Here is a 20,980-nt window from a genome sequence, read left to right on the forward strand (position 1 = left end):
TTACGTGTCTCGATGTGTTGTCCAAAGTTGAAAATTTCTTTGTTGGATCTAGTTTGTTTGCGCAGATAGAGGGTATTGAGATTCTAATGGAGGTAGGTGGAGCTTTTAAAGATGCCAAATTTATTTTTTTTTTTTTGAAGTCAAATATCTAATTAGGATTTTGACTATGTATTTTTGCAATCATATCTAATTAATATAAATGAATATGGAATTACAGAGGTTTAATGATATATTTAAACAAAATAATACCCAATTGAGTTCATCACATGCATATCCATTCCTTTTTGGTCTTGTATGACCATAGACTTTTCACATAATATATGACAATGGTCAATGGGGATCTATTCGTAATTATTTGTGATTGATTCGGTTGAATTAATGATTTATTTATCCCACTTAATGCTCCATTTCAGAAGAAATTAACAAAGAGATATTAGTGATTTTCAATACATCGATTAGTGTTGTTTTTTTTTAAAAAAAGAAAGAAACACATAAAGAAAACTAACGCGTAAATAAACTTCATACAATCTCCTTCATAGGTAGTGGCATCGTTTGAGATTTCAAAAGAATATGAACTTCATTCGAATTATAATGGCATACCATGAAGATTGCTCATATTGTATTTATATTCTCAACTTCAATGAGCTTAAACATCCATCAACTTAAAAACAACTAATTCAACTTAATGTTCATTTCTCCGTGTTTTCATGAACTCATTCATGTAACTATGACTCCACTATATTGGTGCATTCTATGTGATCTAAGAATATTTTCAAACAAAGAGTACAGAATTGAGTACAATTGGTAACTGATTCGATTGAATTAATGATTTATTTATCCCACTTAATGCTCCATTTCAAAAGAAATTAACAAAGAGATATTAATGATTTTAATACATCGATTAGTGTTTTTTTTAAAAAAAAAAAAGAAACACATAAAGAGAACTAACATGTCAATAAACTTCATACAATCTCCTTCATAGGTAGTGGCATCGTTTGAGATTTCAAAAGAATATGAACTTCATTCGATTGCTCATATTGTATTTATATTCTCAAATTCAATGATCTTAAACATCCTCCAACCTAAAAATAACTAATTCAACTTAATGCTCATTTCTCTGTGTTTTCATGAACTCATTCATGTAACTATGACTCCACTAGAGTGGTGCATTCTATGTGATCTAAGAATATTTTCAAACAAATAGTACACAATTGTGTGCAATTGGTGATTGATTCGGTTGAATTAATGATTTATTTATCCCACTTAATGCTCCATTTCAGAAGAAATTAACAAAAAGATATTAGTGATTTTCAATAAATCGATTAGTGTTGTTTTTTTTTAAAAAAAAAAAGAAACACATAAAAAAAACTAACGCGTCAATAAACTTCATACGATCTCCTTCATAGGTAGTGGCATCGTTTGAAATTTCAAAAGAATATGAACTTCATTCGAATTATAATGGCATACCATGAAGATTGTTCATATTGTATTTATATTCTCAACTTCAATGAGCTTAAACATCCACCAACCTAAAAACAACTAATTCAACTTAATGTTCATTTCTCCGTGTTTTCATGAACTCATTCATTTAACTATGACTCCACTAGAGTGGTGCATTCTATGTGATCTAAGAATATTTTCAAACAAAGAGTACACAATTGAGTACAATTGGTGACTGATTAGATTGAATTAATGATTTATTTATCACACTTAATGCTTCATTTCAGAAGAAATTAACAAAGATATATTAGTGATTTTAATACATCGATTAGTGTTTAAAAAAAAAAAAGAAACACATAACTAACACGTCAATAAACTTCATACAATCTCCTTCATAGGTAGTGGCATCGTTTGAGATTTTAAAAGAATGTGAACTTCATTCAATTGCTCATATTGTATTTATATTCTCAACTTCAATGAGCTTAAACATCCTCCAACCTAAAAATAACTAATTCAACTTAATGTTCATTTCTCTGTGTTTTCATGAACTCAATCATGTTCGAGGAGAGGTGTCCCTAATCTGAGCTTCCACTAGAGTGATGCATTCTATGTGATCTAAAAATATTTTCAAACATATAGTACACAATTGTGTACAATTGGTGATTGATTCAGTTGAATTAATGATTTATTTATCCCACTTAATGCTCCATTTCAGAAGAAATTAACAAAGAGATATTAGTGATTTTAATACATCGATTAGTGTTGTTTTTTAAAAAAATATATACACATAAAGAAAACTAACACGTCAATAAACTTCATACAATCTCCTTCATAGGTAGTGGCATGTTTGAGATTTCAAAATAATATGAACTTCATTCGAATTATAATGACATACGGTGAAGATTGTCATATTGTATTTATATTCTCAACTTCAATGAGCTTAAACATCCGTCAACCTAAAAACAACTAATTCAACTTAATGCTCATTTCTCCGTTTTTTCATGAACTCATTCATGTAACTATGACTACACAAGAGTGGTGCATTTTATGTGATCTAAGAATATTTTCAAACAAAGAGTACACAATTGTGTACAATTGGTGATTGATTTGGTTGAATTAATGATTTATTTATCCCACTTAATGCTCCATTTCAAAAGAAATTAACAAAGAGATATTAGTGATTTTCAATACATCGATTAGTGTTTTTTTTAAAAAAAAATAAACACATAAAGAAAACTAACACGTCAATAAACTTCATACAATCTCCTTCATAGGTAGTGGCATCGTTTGAAATTTCAAAAGAATATGAATTTCATTCGAATTATAATGACATACCATGAAGATTGCTCATATTGTATTTATATTCTCAACTTCAATGAGCTTAAACATCCACCAACCTAAAAACAACTAATTCAACTTAATGTTCATTTCTCCGTGTTTTCATGAACTCATTCATGTAACTATGACTCCACTAGAGTGATGCATTCTATGTCATCTAAGAATATTTTCAAACAAAGAGTACACAATTGTGTACAATTGGTGATTTATTCCGTTGAATTAATGATTATTTATCCCACTTAATGCTCCATTTCAGAAGAATTAACAAAAAGATATTAGTGATTTTCAATACATCGATTAGTGTTGTTTTTTTAAAAAAAAAAAAAAAGAAACACATAATAAAAAAAACTAACACCTCTATGAAATTCATACAATATCCTTCATAGGTTGTGGTATCGATAGTCTAATTCGTGTTTAATGATCGATACTCACAACACCTCTATGTACTGGAGTCGACATGTAATCCTTTACCCACAGGGGCATAGGCGAGTTGGTAAGGCCTGAGGTGACGTGAAAAAAAATTCCCCAGCGTTGCGGGTTCGATCCTCGTGTGGAGCATATTTCCTGCTGAAATATTGTGGGGGGTATGCTCTGGAGATTGGGCCATGTGCTCCCTCCTTCAGGTCCCTGCCGCTCGTGCACATCCCTCGATTTACCCTCCACATGAGCCAATGGGCCTCTGACTCATGTGGAATGGGGTCCCCTTCGGGGTCAACCCTTTTTGAAAAACATTTTTCACCAGGAATAAAAAGCAGCAGCAACCAATGACCTCTGAGTACTACGGGGAAAAATATATATTTGCAAGATTTCAAATGATGTATCTTCAGTTCCGAGAGCTTGGCAACTGTACTCCTGCTCAACTGTGAAATAAATATACGAAGTTCATCATCCAATACCCTTCTTTTCTTACTCTTATCAAGAGGCTCCAGCATTTCAACATATAAAATATTAATGAATAATGATGATGTCATGAAAATGATCGATAAAAAAATGTGATATTGTGGCGTGCAAAATATATACCTGCACCAATGGTGGCATGCAGAATATCCTGTGACTATCTTCCTTTATATGGTTGGTCAATAAAGTGAAGTAGGTGTGTATTACATCTTGTCGTAACGCATCTCCAAACAATAATCGCATCAATTCAACTGCATCCAATAATGCATCTTTGTTGTGCCAAACTACACCACTATGGTTATACATATATGACTTAGACAAAACATATAATAAATTATACAAATAAACAAGATAAAAGTTTAAATGAACTCAAGCTTACCCTAATATATCCCCTTAGAGATACGTCTCTATGGGTTTTTTTAACTTCCATGGAAACCTCATTGGGCCCACAATAATCAACTATACCACGATATTCCTTTACATCATCATCTACTACACTTGAGGCGATACTCAAAATAGTGGAACTTATATTGTTCTGTACCAAATACATAAAAACATAGATATATATTCTCAAAAAAATTGACAATCAAAATCACTTATTCAAAATTACAAAAGTAAACATATAAACAATATAAAATCATTTTAAATTACCACATCCAATGACGATTCACCAATATTTGGATCAACTTTCGACAAATTACTGTTTTTGGGCTTCTGAGTGCTACTAGGAGGTGTCATAAACATGAAGTCTTTCCTTTTTTCAATCTACCACATCTCGTCCTCACTCTCTTCACAATAGAAGATACATGATTATTTACCTCGGAGGGAGCTGAACCAGCAATTTGGCTGGACGAGTCAATGTTACTTTCTTCATTATCATCAAAATGGCCCTTCATGTTAACTTGTTCATCATCATTTGTTTCTTTCTCTCTATCCGAACTCTCGACATTCTTAAATCCAACACCTAAATTTTCAACCTCAAAACCATTATTCTTGTTCACTTGTTCATCATCATTTGCCACTTTTTCTGTATCTGAACCATCAACATTCTTAGCTTAAAATTTAAATTTTCACTATCAAAACCATCATTCTTGTTAACATGGCCAACATCAATTTTTTATTTCTCTATATCTGATCCAACAATCTAAAATCTAAATTTTCACCATCCAAACCGTCATTCTTGTTAATTTTTTCAACATTCTTTGCTGCATTATCTCCAAAATCACCAACGACAAAGTCAAAATCAAATGAAGCATCTTTTAAATTTGGATCATTCTCATTATTTTTACCTTCATCATCAATAGTACTTTCATACACGCCCACCTTCTTCGTTACACCTCCATCATATTTCTATTTTTTCTCTGTATCGACTTGATGTTTCTCTTTCAACAATCTCAACTCATTTTCTAATTTTCTCATATCCGACATCGTTTCAGCATTATTCATCAATTTACTAACCTGAACAAGAAAAATTAATTTTAATATAAATATGTTTACTCAACATATTATAAATGTGAAAAATGAGTGGAACTTTTACCAAGGCAACAGACTGGAAATAAGTTTTTTCTCTTGGGAAAATGGTCGTATCCAAACAATCTTTTCAAAAATAAATGTTAGTTCCTCAATAACATTAACAGAAATAAATTTTAAAATAACTATAAACGTAGGATATAACCTTTGTAGATTTAATTGATTGTAGTAATAATTAAGATTTTTTTGCTTGCAAAGGAATTTTACTATCTCCCACTTGAACAACCTGGGAAAACAATTTATTGAACGAGCTTTTCCGAGCATAGGCACATGTTCATAAACCCAAGCCTACAAAATTCAGAAAAGTTATGGACAAAAAACAAACAAATATTACATATTGAATATAAGAGAAATCTCACCATTAAACCCACAAAGCATCCATCAACATATTTTTTTTCCTAAATCCAAATTGTCTGAAATGTCAGCCAATAAGAACCTATACGCAACATCCCCCCAAGAATATTCAAAGAAGGTATCTGAATCATCAAGGTAAGACCAAATACATTGTGGTGTACATAAGTTGCTAGCTAGGAACAAAACACAGTTGAATGCAAAAAAAATTAAAAACCTAACAAAGTCATCTACATCTTGATCAGACTTCTTGTTAGCTAACTCAACAAGTTTGGTGGATATAGCATCCCTATCACCAATTGATCGTTTCCCTTGGAAATATCGATGAAGGAAATATAAACCCAAATTAAGATCTAGATCCACAGGCTGCCCAGCTTGAGGCAACCCTAAAACAATTGATAAATCTGTAGCAGTAAATGATACATTAATGTCGGATCCAAAATGAAATGATGCGTTTTTTGTTTCTGCATCGAATCTTTTCAGAATGAAATCAACTCTTTTACTAAATATGGCTAACTTAGGCATCTCCAACCATTCTGCAAGTTGTGTGTTTGAGATTCTCTTACGTTGCTTATCACCAAGCTTTTGCAATAAAATTTTCATCACATCTCTAAAAATCATTGGAGAACACCTAGAAAAATATCGTTTCTTACTCTTTCCACGTCCTTTATCAATATCATCAACATTCTTTCTTTTACTTGACATTTCTGAAGTATAAAAACAAATAATACAATTAAAGTAGGTACTAATTCAATTACACAAATATAATCAAGTACATGAAAAAAATAATTGCATAATGAAAATTACAACTTTTAAATAGTTCATATTATATTGCAATCATAAAAAAAAAAAGTAAGAGCACATCATAGAATTAAAAAAACCCATTAACACATGTAAGTAACTAAATTATAATCATCCAAGCTAATGATTTTAAGTGAATTCCATAGCTAAACAATCCCTATTTAAACCGACACATGCATCAACTAAAGCATAAGAACAATGCAGGTATCAAGCACTAAACCAGAAAAAATTGAGTTCTTAAATATAAAAACCGAGAATTTAACTTTTGTGTATCATATTGGATTATAATCGTCCAAGTTAATGGTTTTAAGTGAATTACATAGCTAACCAAGTCCTATTTATTCAACCGAAACATCAACTAAAGCATAAGAACATTGCAGGTATCAAGAAATAAACCAGAAAACTTGAGTTTTTAAATGCAAAAATTGAGAATTCCACTCATGTGTATCATATATTCATATTGTATTAGAAAATCATTTCGAAAAAACAAAAAAAAAATTGAACATCAAATAAATATTTTGAGAGAATAATATATTCATTGAGGACAGTAATAAATAATATATTAAAAATTTACAATTATATTAAGTATATGGTGGTGAAGTAAAATTTTCAGGTAATTAATAAATATTGGCAGTTTGCTAAAAATAAATAAGTAATTATTGACAGTAAAATTAATAAAAAAAAAAGATGCAAAATCAAAGCATTTGATTAACGTGATTCAAGAATATTTACAATTATTAAGCTTATTAAAAAGAGCTTATAAGCTTCTATAGCTTAAAAGCTGTTTTACGAGCTTATAAGCTGTTAGAACTTATTTTAAAAATAAGTTGTTAAAGTGTTTGGATAAAATTATTTTAAATAACTTAAAGATGTCGATGTGTTTGGTATTATAAGATCTTTTTATTGTCGAAATTACCAAAAAGGGTATAATTATATGAAAATAATGTTTTGAGTTATACATATATGAAAATAGTTTTAGAATAAACATATATTAAAAAATAAAATTGTTATAATATTTTATTTTAGAAAAATTTATGTGATTTGAAATTTTTTTAAAAAATAATATTTAATACTTAATGGGTGAAAGATATGATGGAGATTTATTAAAATATTTAAGGATATTTTAGAAAGATAGAATTTTAAAATAAGATTTTTTTGAAAAAAAGTAACTCTCCACTTACTTTTTTAAAAACAGCTTATAAGCTGTCAAACAAATTATTTTGACAGCTTATAAGCTGGTTCTAAAAAAATTTGTCAAACAAATTCGGAAAACTTCTAAGCTCTAAAACAACTTAAAAGCTATTTTTAAGAGCTTAAAAGCTCTCCCAAACACCCTCTAAGTATATGGTGGTGAAGTAAAATTTTAAGATAATTAATAAATATTGGAAGTTTGTTAAAAATAAATAAGTAAATATTGGCAGTAAAATTAATAAAACAAAAATGCAAAATCAAAGCATGTGATTAACGTGATTCAAGGATACAATGGATGTGCAAGCAATGAAATTGATTTGCGATGTAAATCAAACCTCAAACCAAAATTACATTTCCAAAATTGGAGTGCTTTTAGATGGAAAGCAAAAGACTCGTCAAAAGGCAAAGAAACACATAATTAATTTTTATAAATCTATATATATTTTACATGTCAAATATTGAAACTTGAACAATATTTTCAATGTCACAATACTGTGTCAAATACAACAAATTTGCAATTCTCGAAAGATAAAAATACATCTCGAACAATTAAACAGACCATGAATATGATACCTTTTGTTGGTTTTCCACGAATTCTTAAGCTCTTTGAACGATAGGTCGAGACATGCGTCAGATCCAGCTATAAATCGAGAAAATTGTAAGATTAAATTAATTCATTCAATTGAATACAATCAAAACGAAGAAAGGAACCATACCAATAATAGTTAATGGTTAAACTATTAATTTGCACGCAAATACAGATAAATAGAAAGGAAGCAAGATCTATATATCTATATATATATATAAATAAAGTTTTTTTCCTAAAAATAGTAGTTTTTCGCCAAAATGTAATTGCTAAAAAAGAAATAATTTTAATTAATGTTATATATATAATGAGGATGATGATTATTTTTTATTCAAATTTGAAATTTAATTAGATATTATCATTATTTTGAATTTCAATTAGTTGTTTTGAGTGTAAAAATATCCATAAATACTACACATGATAATATACCAATTTTCAATTCAAAATTTGTTATATTTAAATATTTTCAATTAATTTTTGTGTCTCCAAATATATGTGAAAAATAAATTTTATATAAATATATAATAATGTCTCAATTTTTAATTAATTTTTTATGTTCATAGTGAAAATTTTCATAAATACAATATATGATAATGTATCAATTTTTGGTTCAATTTTTAAAATCTAATAGAATGTTATCACTATTTTTTTAATTTTGTTAATTTTTTTTGTTCATATATATGTGAAAATTACCATAAACTTTATATATATGATAATATACCAATAGTCCGTTCAATTTTCGAAATTTGATATTGTGTTATCATAATTTTTAATTTCAATTAATTTTTTTGTGTTAATATATTTGTGAAAAATTTTCATAAATGCTATAAATAGTAAAATACCAATTTTCAGTTCAAAATTTGAAATTTAATTAGACGTTATCACTAATTTTAAATTTCACTTATTTTTTTTATGTTCATTTATGTGAAAATTTCAATAATACACTATATGATAATGTACCAATTTTCGGTTCAAAATTAGATCGGATATTATCACTACTTTTTAATTTCAATTAATCTTTTCTATATATATGTGAAAATTTTCATATTATATATATAATTGGAGTTTTTGTTATTTTTGGTAAAATACCACCAAAATTATATTGCTAAAAAAGGAAATAATATTTAATTAATTCATTATATATAATCAAACGAATTACACATAAAATTTTAGAATTTTTATGTGTTCACAATTACATATAAACTGTTTCGTAAATGATAGAATTTACCATATATAACCGAAATAAAAAATTTCTTATTATATATGGGCAATTCGCTGAAAAATCCTCAAATGCAAACATGTTTTGTTTTGGGGTCCCTAGCCATAAAATGTGGTACAAAATCATACATCATGTGGTACAAATTAACAAAAATTGTGGTACAAAAAAGTGGCTAGGGAGTGCAGAGCAAAACATGTTTGGATTGGGGATTTTTTAGCAATTTACACATTATCCCCATCAGTTTATACAAAAAATAAAAAACTAGATTTTCTTGACTATATAGTCACATACTCGATAATAAAATCGAATAATGTCTAAGAATACCAACTATTTTTTATGATATTGTTAGGATCGAAATATGTGTAGAGAGGGGGTGAATACACTATTTTAAAATTTAAAGAGTCTTCGATCTGATTTGTTAAAATCAGACAGAAGTTTTGTTGCTTAAAAATTTTGATCTGCTCGAAGGATCTGAGGAATAGTCAGGCGGAAGAAATCTTTCTCACAGATTGAATGTATGTAATGCTAAGGCAGATAAGATATAGTAAGTGCAGTAAATAAACAGATAGAGTTGTTTCTGGATGTTCGGAGATGAATTCTCCTATGTCACCCCTTCTTCTGTTTCCAGAAGGATTCCACTAGAAGACTTTGATTTATACAAGGCTTTGTACAAATCCAATCCAATCTAGGAATTATCCAATGCCTAAATAAGAACTCCTATCAATACTTTCTCTCGAAGCAGATCGAACTTTATGCTTTGAGTTACACAAAACAACTACACAATGTGTTTCTGTGTTTTGATCTGATTGGATGTGAATGACTTTGATCTGGATCGATTTCGTATATGCCTCCTCTGAAGTTTGATCGATCTGGAGATATTATCTAACTCAGAATGTCAAGGCTTTTATCTAATGATCAAATTATCTGAGTTATATCGAGTGAAAGGTATTTTGAGTGGACTTCGATTTTGATAGCTTGTAATTTTCACTCTTGGTCTTTTGTTTGAATATTCAAAATGTTTGAGTATTTATAATCATCATAGGTAGCCGTTGAGATGCCAACAATTTCTGATGATGAGCCGCCCAACAAATCTGTGATAAATAGCCGCCAACAAATCTCAGAAAGATAGTACACAAATCTTGACTTTGATGGAGGCAGAAAAGATATCATTAAATGATTTTGTCTTTTCTCCAATAAGTTCAGCAACAGTTACTTTGAAGTCAAGCTATAGATCTGGTTGGACGGGGCTTTCGATCTGGTTGATTGATCTGTAAAGGTCTGTTGAGAGTCTTCTCAATTGGTATGGATATCGGGCACTTTGTTCTGGCTATTTATATTCCAATCGATCTGGCATAATACTTGATTCGCTTGAGTTCTCGGATATTTGATCTGGTAGAGTCCGAATAGTCTTAGTCCTCAAATTATTTTATTACTTGGTTTTGTTTTGACTTGTTATCACCGAAACTATTAGGGTTTGATCTCCAACAATTTCTCCCTTTTTGGTGATGTCAAAACCAAGTTCATTTTTGTATCAAATATCGATAAGGATGATAGATCAAAAAGCTTTCCAAAATAATCATAGATCGAATAAATTTTAGACAAAATAAATGTCAAAAATTAATTTTCCAAGATGATCTGATCTGCTCTGCTCTTCTTCTGATCTGATAATCTCTACTTTTTTCCTTTGCCTTTGGCTTTAGATGAGATAGTCTTTTCCCCCTTTTTGTCATTACCATCCCCAGAGAGTAGGTCTAGAATAACCGTGAGTTGAGTACCAAAAGTGTCATGAATCTTTTTATCGTGAGCTTCTGTAGAGGCTTCGAGGCAGTCAAGTTTCCGAATGATATTTATATATTCTCTAGCTTGTTGCCTCTGAACACTCAAAACAGATTCACTTACGTTATTTACTATTGTCAGCACGTGTGATTTGAAATCACAAAGTTCTGTAGATGTCTGGATCTGATTAACGTGCAATTCATTGACAATAGTAGATAGTTGAGCCAAAGAGTCAGACAGAAAATTATCGAGCGTAACTTCATTCGGATGAGAAGATGAAGTTGCTGCAGCTTCAGATGAAGCACAAATTTGAAGCAATGGAGCAGAGACATTTGAAGTTGTAAGAGTAGCACCGTTCATAATATTTGACAATTCATCTGGTTCTGAGATGGAGATCTCTGAGAGAGTTGCAGATGAAAGACTTATCTTGTCTTTGAACATGATGGTAATAGGCCTGAATAGACTGTGGATAAGATCAGTCCTAACTACCTTGAAAATATGAGGCAATTCTATTACCAATTGTTCAGAAGAAACAATCTTCAGAGATTCGTCATACAGATGATGACTTTGTTCTTCCACTGGAATGAACGGTACCATTGCTGATTCCGGATCAATGGCAGAGATCGTTTCTTGAGGGTCCACGAGCATTTCTTCAATAAAGGATTTTTCTTGAGCAGAAGTATCAACTGGCAACTCATGTTCAACTGGTTCTTCTATAGAGAAAAGAGTTTCATCTGGTAAGAGATTGGGAACAGTTGATGTATCCAGTGGTACCTCTATGTCATTTTGAAATTCAGGATGTACAGAGTGGGTAGTCTGATCTGTAAGGACAAACTGATCACTTGACGCATCCAAAAGCTGAGAAGAAGTCGGTGGTTCCTTAGACAGAAATTCCTAAGCAACTTCATCTGAGGGAGCAGCATCAAAGATTAATGACGTCTGTGGAGGAGAGGCAACTTTATCCGGTGAGACAGTTGGTGAAGTTGGATCAGCAGACAGACTTAGTTCATCCGATAGATTCAAATTATCTATCTCAGAATACATTTCAGATGAAGAAGCCTCTGCGTTGATTGGAGCTTATAGAAGAAAATCTTGTCTCGTTTCATTTTTTTAGAAGTTAACTGAAGAGCGTCATTCTCCAATTGAGTAAGTGCAGCAGAGATATCAAAAATGTTCAAACTTGTGGGATGAAGCTTTGCTCTCTGTATACGAATGTGAGATCGAAGAATGCTTTCCTGAAGTCTGAGTTTTACAAACTCTCTTCTTTCCAGAGCTCGAGGAATAACTGGAGTCTCAGCCCATTCAAGAATTCTTTCTTCAAGAGACGCAATGATTTCCAATTTGTTTAAATTTTTGATATTGGTGAAGTGATCCTCAGTGCGATGAAATATCCATTTATCAAAGCTCTTCATCTTTATATCCACATGATTGATAATACGATCAGAAGTCAGATCAATTAAACGTTGAGTCTTTGATTGTGGATTTGAGACATCATTGGGTTGTTTGAAGAATCCAGAGCAGAAGGTAGGGATATCCATCTGAGATACCGGATGAGTCATATGGTCAACCATAGAAATAGGTATTGCGGGAACTGGTTCAGTCTGAGTAGGCATAGGGATCCGAGGGGGGAGTCTGAAGGTCCTTCGTTTCTTTTGAAAGTGTTGCACAATAATATCTGCAAGAGTCATTTGATCAGATTCTGAGGTCTCTGAGTCAGAAGAGTGAATTAGGAGATTTCTCTTTGCCGATGGTCTTCTTTTTGGTGTAGACTTCTTGGGCGATGATATTTCCTTAGCACCTTTGATTAATAGAGGCTTGCTTTCACCCGAAAGAGTAAGATCTTCAATTTCATCTGAGTGAGGTGAACCATGTTTGAAGACTATTAATTTCTTAGCCTTATAAACTTCAATTGCCCTCTCATTCAGAGTCTTGTGCGGATGAATTGCATAAGAGGGTCCCAGATGGACATTCAGATCATTTAATATTTCTCCGATCTGAACTGCAAATCCTTGGGATTGTTCTGCAGGAGCAGTTATCATAGCAGATAGGATGTTGAACAGAAAGCAGACCAGTTTACAGAAATACCAGCAGAGATAGCTACCATAACATCAAATTGTTCAGATGTAATAGCGTCAAAAGAACCTTCTTTGGCCAGAAGAGATTTGGCCACAATGTCGTGCAAGATTCTGAATTCCAGCTTTAATTCCTTCTTCTTGCAAGGAATGCGGACTGGCTTGTCTGTCAAAGAGTACATCATTTTCATCTGTTGCTTTGTTTCGGCAGAGATAGTTGAGAAATCAGTGATGCCCTGTCGAGGCAGATCAAATGAAGTAGTGAGTAAGGCAGATGTAAGTTGGACTGATTCTCCACCCAAGGTTGCAAATATAACACCATCTTCAAATTTGGCCGTCTGAAAGAATTTGGGCAAAGTCTGCTTGTAGAGCGATTTCCCTCCTTCGAGATATTCTCGCAGCCCAGATGCTTCAATAGTTCTGAACATGTCCACCATTCCTTGATCTGTAAGATCGAAAATGGTGTGAAAATCAACTAGAAGAACGTTTTGGTTAATGGGTGTCATGATGTTCCTGCAAATATCAAAGATTCGAATGCGAGTAATCTGTTCTTGCAAAACTAATTTAGGGCTTCATAGAGATTTTAAGGAAGAAGAAGAATTTAATGCGATAAGTCTTAAATAATTTAAATACGTGGCACATGACGTAAGCAATTATTCAAATTCAAATAAAATATGGCTGATGAGATATGTCAAGCACGCGGCAAATAAAATAATATTTTAATGAGTTCTCGGGAATATAAACCGAAAAACACACTTCTGTTTATAAATAGGACACTCGGATGAAAGGTCTGAGTAACAGTTCGTATTTTCAAGGCAAGAGAGAGAGAGAAGGCAAATAAATGAGTCATGAGTTCCGATCAATCTGTTGAAGAGTTTAAGGAGGAGTTGCAAGAGTTCATCCTAAGATGGGTGATGAGGCTCTGGTTCAAAATTGAGGAGATACGGATGTATCAACAAGCTCCATTTCCTCCACGCAAATATGAGGATGATTGTGAGATAGAAGTGAAAGAGTGGGTGCCCGGATAGCCAACTTGTGGCTAAGGGTTTTGATGACTCTTTATGTAAACAATCTTTTGTTTAAATATAATTTACACTTTTATCATGGCATTGACTTTATCTTCCTTCATATTGTTATATTGTGATATAATATTGTTGTTTAGATGAAGACCTTGAATATACTATAGTGTATGTAAGATGTGGTAGCACATGGGGATGGCTATCATGAAACACATCTTATAGTCACTGTATATTCTAAACTGTTCCTAGTCAATTGAGCCGTCCGCAAATAAGGATAAGGATCGCTCGAGATTGAGACTAGCATTTGCGATGCCGAGTACCACGTTTCATTGGTATGGAACATAGAGATGTTCAAAGCATGCAAATAGATATTCATATGATGAATGATCGAACTACCCTATTCGGACTTTCCAAGTGGTTATCACTTATCGAGTGGATAAAGTCCGCGGTTTTGGTTGTACACCATTAGTCCTTATTACTTGAAACATCATTGAGACTCTATATGCTAGTACTGTACTTTGACTCGTTTACCGACTCTATTGGGGTCATCAGGTGTCGGGATTGGGTACAGTTACGACACATATAAGAGTCGATGCTTTGTTGTCAAGGATTCACCACATACTTACGAGTGTGGATATCCTATGCGATCTGAGGAGATATTAGTGTGACGAATCTCTGGCCAGAGTACATGATGTGTTTTAGGTTAATGGGTTTTCCTAGTAACACATGCGATGTCACTATTTGATCTCCAAGATGTTATGCATAGTTATCGAATCTCGAACGACTCTCGATGCACCAATGGTTGTTGATTCGATCGGGATATATGGATGAAGGGACCGTACTGTACGCTAACCAAAATCTACTGGTTCTTGCAGGCACTATCAGTAATACCTAGGGAATCATGGGGCGATGTTGCTAGGCGCTCTTACCATGATTCGATGGGTAAGTCGGAAATTGTTGTTCCGAGTCACAAGGAGTTGTGAGCCCACGGCTAGCTGTATTCCTGAACCATTGAGGGTTACACAAGTAATGGATTACTAAAACCCCGTAGAGATAGTTAAATTTAAAGAGTTAAATTTAATGAAAGAGAAGTTGGACTTCTTAACTAAAGGGAGTGAGATTTCCTAAAATGACATAGGGATGGGCATTTTTGGAAATCACTGAATTCGGATTCAGAAAAATTATCTTGACTCTAAAATATGCAGAAATGGTTTTTGTGCACTTTGGTGAAATCAGTTTATCAATCGGAGTCACGATGAATTTTATATTAATTTCTATAACAACAGGCTTGGCTTGTTGGGCTTAAGTTATGGATTGTGGGCTTTAAGGAGTTGGAGTCCTGATACAATTATAACTTAATCTAGTCTAGAAATTATCTATAAATATATGTGCAGTGTTCGAAAATTACATGCAATTCATTCATCTAATTTTCGAAAACACACATATTATTTTCTAAGGGTTTTTCGAAAATCCTTGTCCCTTTTCGGAGAAAATTCAGTCTTTGTGATTTTTGTGAAAAATTACAATTCTGAATTAACAGATCATATCTGTTTATTCTCTACGCAAACTTCTGATTGATTTCTAGTGCAGTCAATCAGAGGGTTTCTGTTTTTCATTCGTGGACCTAATTCCGGAGAAAGATCGTGACGCCATCAGTTCCCGGGATTTACAAGAAGAGCAGATTAAATTCTGTTGGAGTCTACAATCAAGCCTTTGCTTGACAAGGTAAAATATTTAATTGTGATTATTTATTTTACTTGAACAAATTTAATCGTAAAAGGTTTTGATACCCAGATATGGAATCGTTCCATATTAGAAAAATAAAATTTTTAAACTTCCGCTGCACCGGGTATCAATTCTAATTGATCTGAACACAGTTTTTCAACAGTGGTATCAGACAGATTGCTCAGATCAAACGATTAAATTAATCGATTGTACAAAATTTTTAAGCCTCGGTTTTTGAAACAAAACAAATTTTTTTAAAATCAAAATTTTGACGGGCAAAACACGGGCAGCGATCGGATCGCTACCCGATCGCTGCCCAATGGGCAGCGACGGGCTGCCCGGGATTGTCCCGGGCAGCCCGAAAAATTAAAATTTTATTTTTAAAAAATTTTTGAATTTTTGAAATTCTAGTGTTTGATCCGATCGAAAATTGTTTTTGATTAGATCACGAGGAATCGGATCGAATTGTTCGAGTCCGAAATTTTTAAAATTGATTTTTGGATAAATTTGAATTTTTGGAAAATTTATAAATTTTATCCGTTAAATTAGATTTTATAAAATTAATTATTTTGGTACAATTGATGATAAGATATGATCTTATGGATGGATAAGATAAAATATGATTTTATCTTTTAAATTATGATGTCTTTGCATGTTTATCCAATTATTTAATTATTGAATTAATTAATGGATAAAGGATGATCGATTGCCATGACCAATGTTTTAGGTGTATGTTAGGTGATTTACATTTGTCTTATTGTTGTTGGTGTTTATTAATGGGCTTGGTTTATAGCCCAATATGATTATCATATGTAATAAAAGTGGGTCTGGTTTATGGCCCGTTCCCACCCCTAAAATGTATCCCATATTTGTCATCGAAATTTATTGTAAATTTATTAGACTTAGTGGGAGACAAAGATTTGAAGAAATGGTGGGCCCAGCAGACAATGAAGACCGAAGAAATATAAATTGGAAGCACAATGTAATAGGATTGCATTGCATACTTGCATATCACCTAGGATTGGACTTAGACTCGTGATTGGCAACCACGGGTCGATTAGTTAATGGGATCGATCATCCTTAAATAATATATGATATTATTGATGTATGCATGTTTAGACTAAATTGTATGAATCCCGCAAGCATACATAAATTGCATGATGAGACAAATTTTCAAAATTAAAAATCCCTCATTTTAAATATGATTTAAAATTGATATCAAGATTAATAAAAGGGAATTTAAATATTGTTTAAATATTCCTACCTTCCATCAACGATCAATGTATGAGATGCTACCCGCGGATACGGTCCGGCTCATATTATTGGGGGGGGCCATTCGTCGGAAAGCTGTACATTGGATCGACACATGTTGTAAGTTGGGTGGAACTCCCATGGGATTGGCTCATATTATTGGGGGATCCACATGGCGACCGTTCATCACAACTTAATATTGATGGGTTATCTTGACGTGTCACAATAAACGGCGTCATATTATTGGGCTCTTATTGGACATGAGGTAAAAACATGGGGGTTAGGGCTCTACCTTTTGAAAATTATGGTTGGCTGATATTATTCGGGATCATGATTTGTCAATTGGACTCCATGTTCTCACTAAGGAAAATAGTTTCCCGTTTTTACTAGAGGGTAGTGAAATCGTTAAAATAGTGGGAGTGTAATTCATAAAATAAAATTTGTCATATTTTATGTCTTAGTAAATTAATTAAACAATCATTGATTATTGTCTGTTTCCTTTTCAGTATACTATTACAATGACTTCTCGCAATCCACTGTTTTCAATTCTCGAACAAAATAAATTGACTGGCGCAAACTATACGGAATGGTTCCGTAAGTTGAAAATTATTCTTACTTCGGAAAAAGCTTTCTACGTGTTAGAGAAGCCGCCTCCGAAGGAAGCCCCGGCTAATACAAGTCCGGAAGAGTTGGCCAAACTTGATTTATGGTGGGACCATGATATCAAGGCCAAATGCTACATGCAGGATTCGATGTCTGATGAGCTTCAAAGGAGATTCGAGGATACCGTGAATGCTGCTGACATTCACAAGAACCTCAAGAAACTCTTTGGAGCTCAGTCAAGATCGGAGAGGTATGTCACCGTCAGAGAGCTCATGACGAGCCGCATGCGAGATGGGACTTCGGTCCGTGAGCATGGGGTGCGCATGATTGGGCTCATTGAAAAGTTGGTAACATTCGACTTGACTTTGGAGCATGAACTTAGCGCGGACTTGTTGCTTATATCACTTCCTTCATCGTTTGACGGTTTTGTGATGAACTTCAATATGAACAAGATAGAGGCCACCCTTGAAGAGATGGTCAATATGCTTGTCACATATGAAGCCACACTAAAGAAGGATAAACCGGTACTCTTGGTTGGCTCCTCTTCTAACTCTAAGAAAGGACCAAGTGGAAAGGGTAAGAAACGTTCTGCCCCGCCCAAGAATATTGTACCAAATAAGAAGGGAAAGGCCAAGGCTTCAATTGGAATAAAAGATGAAAACGTTTGCCATTACTGCAAGAAACCCGGTCATTGGAAACGTAACTGCAAGGAATACCTCGAACAGTTGCGAACTGCAAAGGGTATGTTTTACATTGAAATAAATGTTTCGCTTAATACTTCTTCTTGGGTATTGGATACCGGATGTGGATCTCACATCTGCAATGATTTGCAGGTGATGACAAGAAGTCGTAAGCTAAGGATGGGTGAGACCCAGCTAAGGCTCGGAAATGGTTCTAGAGTCGAAGCCAAAGATATAGGAGACATTTATTTAGTTTTGCAGAACAATTTTAAGTTATTTTTTAGAGATGTTTTATATGTTCCGGATTTGGTCAAAAAACATTATATCTATTTCTATGCTTGATAGAGATGGTTTTTCTTGCAATTTTGTAAATGGGATTTGCAATATTTACAAGAATGAATGTTTGATTGGAAATGGACAACTTGAAAAACGATCTATATAGCTTAAAATTAAAAGACGTTCCAATTAATTATGTTGATAAATCGGTAACAACAATTAAAAGGAAGGACGATAGTCAAAACCCGGCAAACCTTTGGCATGCTAGGCTAGGTCATATTTCCTCAAGGAGGATGAACAAGCTAGTGGGAGAGGGCATGTTTGATATTTCTGATATTAACTCTCTACCTACTTGTGAGTCCTGCCTAAAGGGAAAAATGACTAAATCTCCTTTCAAAGGGAAACATGAGCGTAGTCAAAATCTGTTGGATTTGATCCATACAGATGTTTGCGGTCCATTTAGGATTGGTACTAAATGTGGCAACACCTACTTCATTACCTTTACTGATGATCATTCTAGGTATGGGTATTTATATTTAATGAAATATAAGTCTGAAGCATTTGAAAGGTTCAAAGAATTCAAGGCTGAAGTAGAAAACAAACTAGGTAAAAGTATTAAGGCACTTCGATCGGATCGAGGTGGAGAATACTTAAGTACCGAGTTTTTGGACTATCTAAGAGAGAATGGGATTCTCTCTCAGTGGACTCCTCCTATGACACCTCAGCTTAATGGTGTTTCGGAGCGTCGCAATCGAACTTTGTTGGACATGGTTCGATCCATGATGAGCTTCACTGAGCTCCCACCTTCGTTTTGGGGCTACACGCTTGAAACGGCGGTATTGTTGTTAAACAACGTCCACACTAAAGCAGTAAATAAAACACCATACGAGTTATGGAATGGAAAAGCTCCTAAGTATTCGTACTTGAGGATTTGGGGATGTCCTGCTTACGTGAAGCAGACAGTGGGAGATAAATTGGATAGTCGATCCACTTTATGTTATTTTGTAGGGTATCCGAAGAATTCAATCGGATATTATTTCTATCATCCTGCTGAAACAAAAGTGTTTGTTTCAAGGAATGCCACCTTCTTGGAGAAGGAGTTCTTATTGGATAAGAAAGGCAAGATGATGGAACTCGAAGAAATTCGAGAAGAACCCGAGATACAAAATAGCGATCCTACACCTCAAGAATCATCACAAGACACGCCTATTACTAGGAGATCCGAGAGGACCTCTAGGCCTCCTATTAGATATGGTCTTCTTCTTGAAGGGGATCAAAGTGAACCCGACATTGGATGTGATCCAAGAAACTTCAAGGAAGCAATTTCTGATGCAGATTCGAATTTATGGCTTGAAGCTATGCAATCGGAAATAGACTCGATGCATTCTAACCAAGTTTGGTCTTTAGTAGATCCTCCCGATGGAATTATTCCAATTGGGTGCAAATGGATCTACAAGAGAAACTTGGGCCTGATGGAAAGGTATTGACCTACAAGGCACGATTGGTGGCAAAAGGTTATGTAGTAGCCCGTACCCTAATTGAGTAATTAAAGGATTAATGCTAATTAATTCAATTAGGCATCGGACGGATCGGAAGCTCCGAAGGCACGATCGGAAGCTCCGAACAAGATCGGAAGCTCCGATGAGCGATCGGAGGCACCGATCGATATTACGTCAGGCATGACGTGTGGTTGGATCGGAAGCTCCGATCAGGACCGGAAGCTCCGATCACCCCTATCCGGAGTCAACAAGTGATATTTTGACACGTGGCAGATCAGGATCTTCGGAAGCTCCGATGGTAGGATCGGACGTTCCGATCGAGGTTCGGACGTTCCGATCAAGGATCGGAAGTTCCGATCGTTGTCTATAAATAGAAGGCCGAGACTTCACTTTCATTTGCCAATTCCGAGTTCTCCTTTCCTTTCTAGTCCTTTTGGAGCTGTTCTAGTCTTCTTAGGCTTGGTCCGGAGGTCGGAGAGGCGTTCGGTAGTCGTAGCGGAGTTGTGCCCAAGTTCTGGAGGCATCGACATCAAAGGGCTAACGACGGACGAAGGTATAGCTTTTGCTTCCTATAAATATTTAGGAGTATGCAATAGCTTAGTTAAGGCTTTTAGAGTACTTTAATGATAGTAGTATCATTTGGCAGTGTAGAGCAGACTATAGGCGTGGACCTAGAGTTGGTAGAGCTTGCACTGTATTGAGGTACGAAAGTACTGTTCGAGATAT

This window comes from Henckelia pumila, chromosome 2, assembly GCF_033568475.1.
Source record: "Henckelia pumila isolate YLH828 chromosome 2, ASM3356847v2, whole genome shotgun sequence".
NCBI lineage: Eukaryota > Viridiplantae > Streptophyta > Magnoliopsida > Lamiales > Gesneriaceae > Henckelia > Henckelia pumila.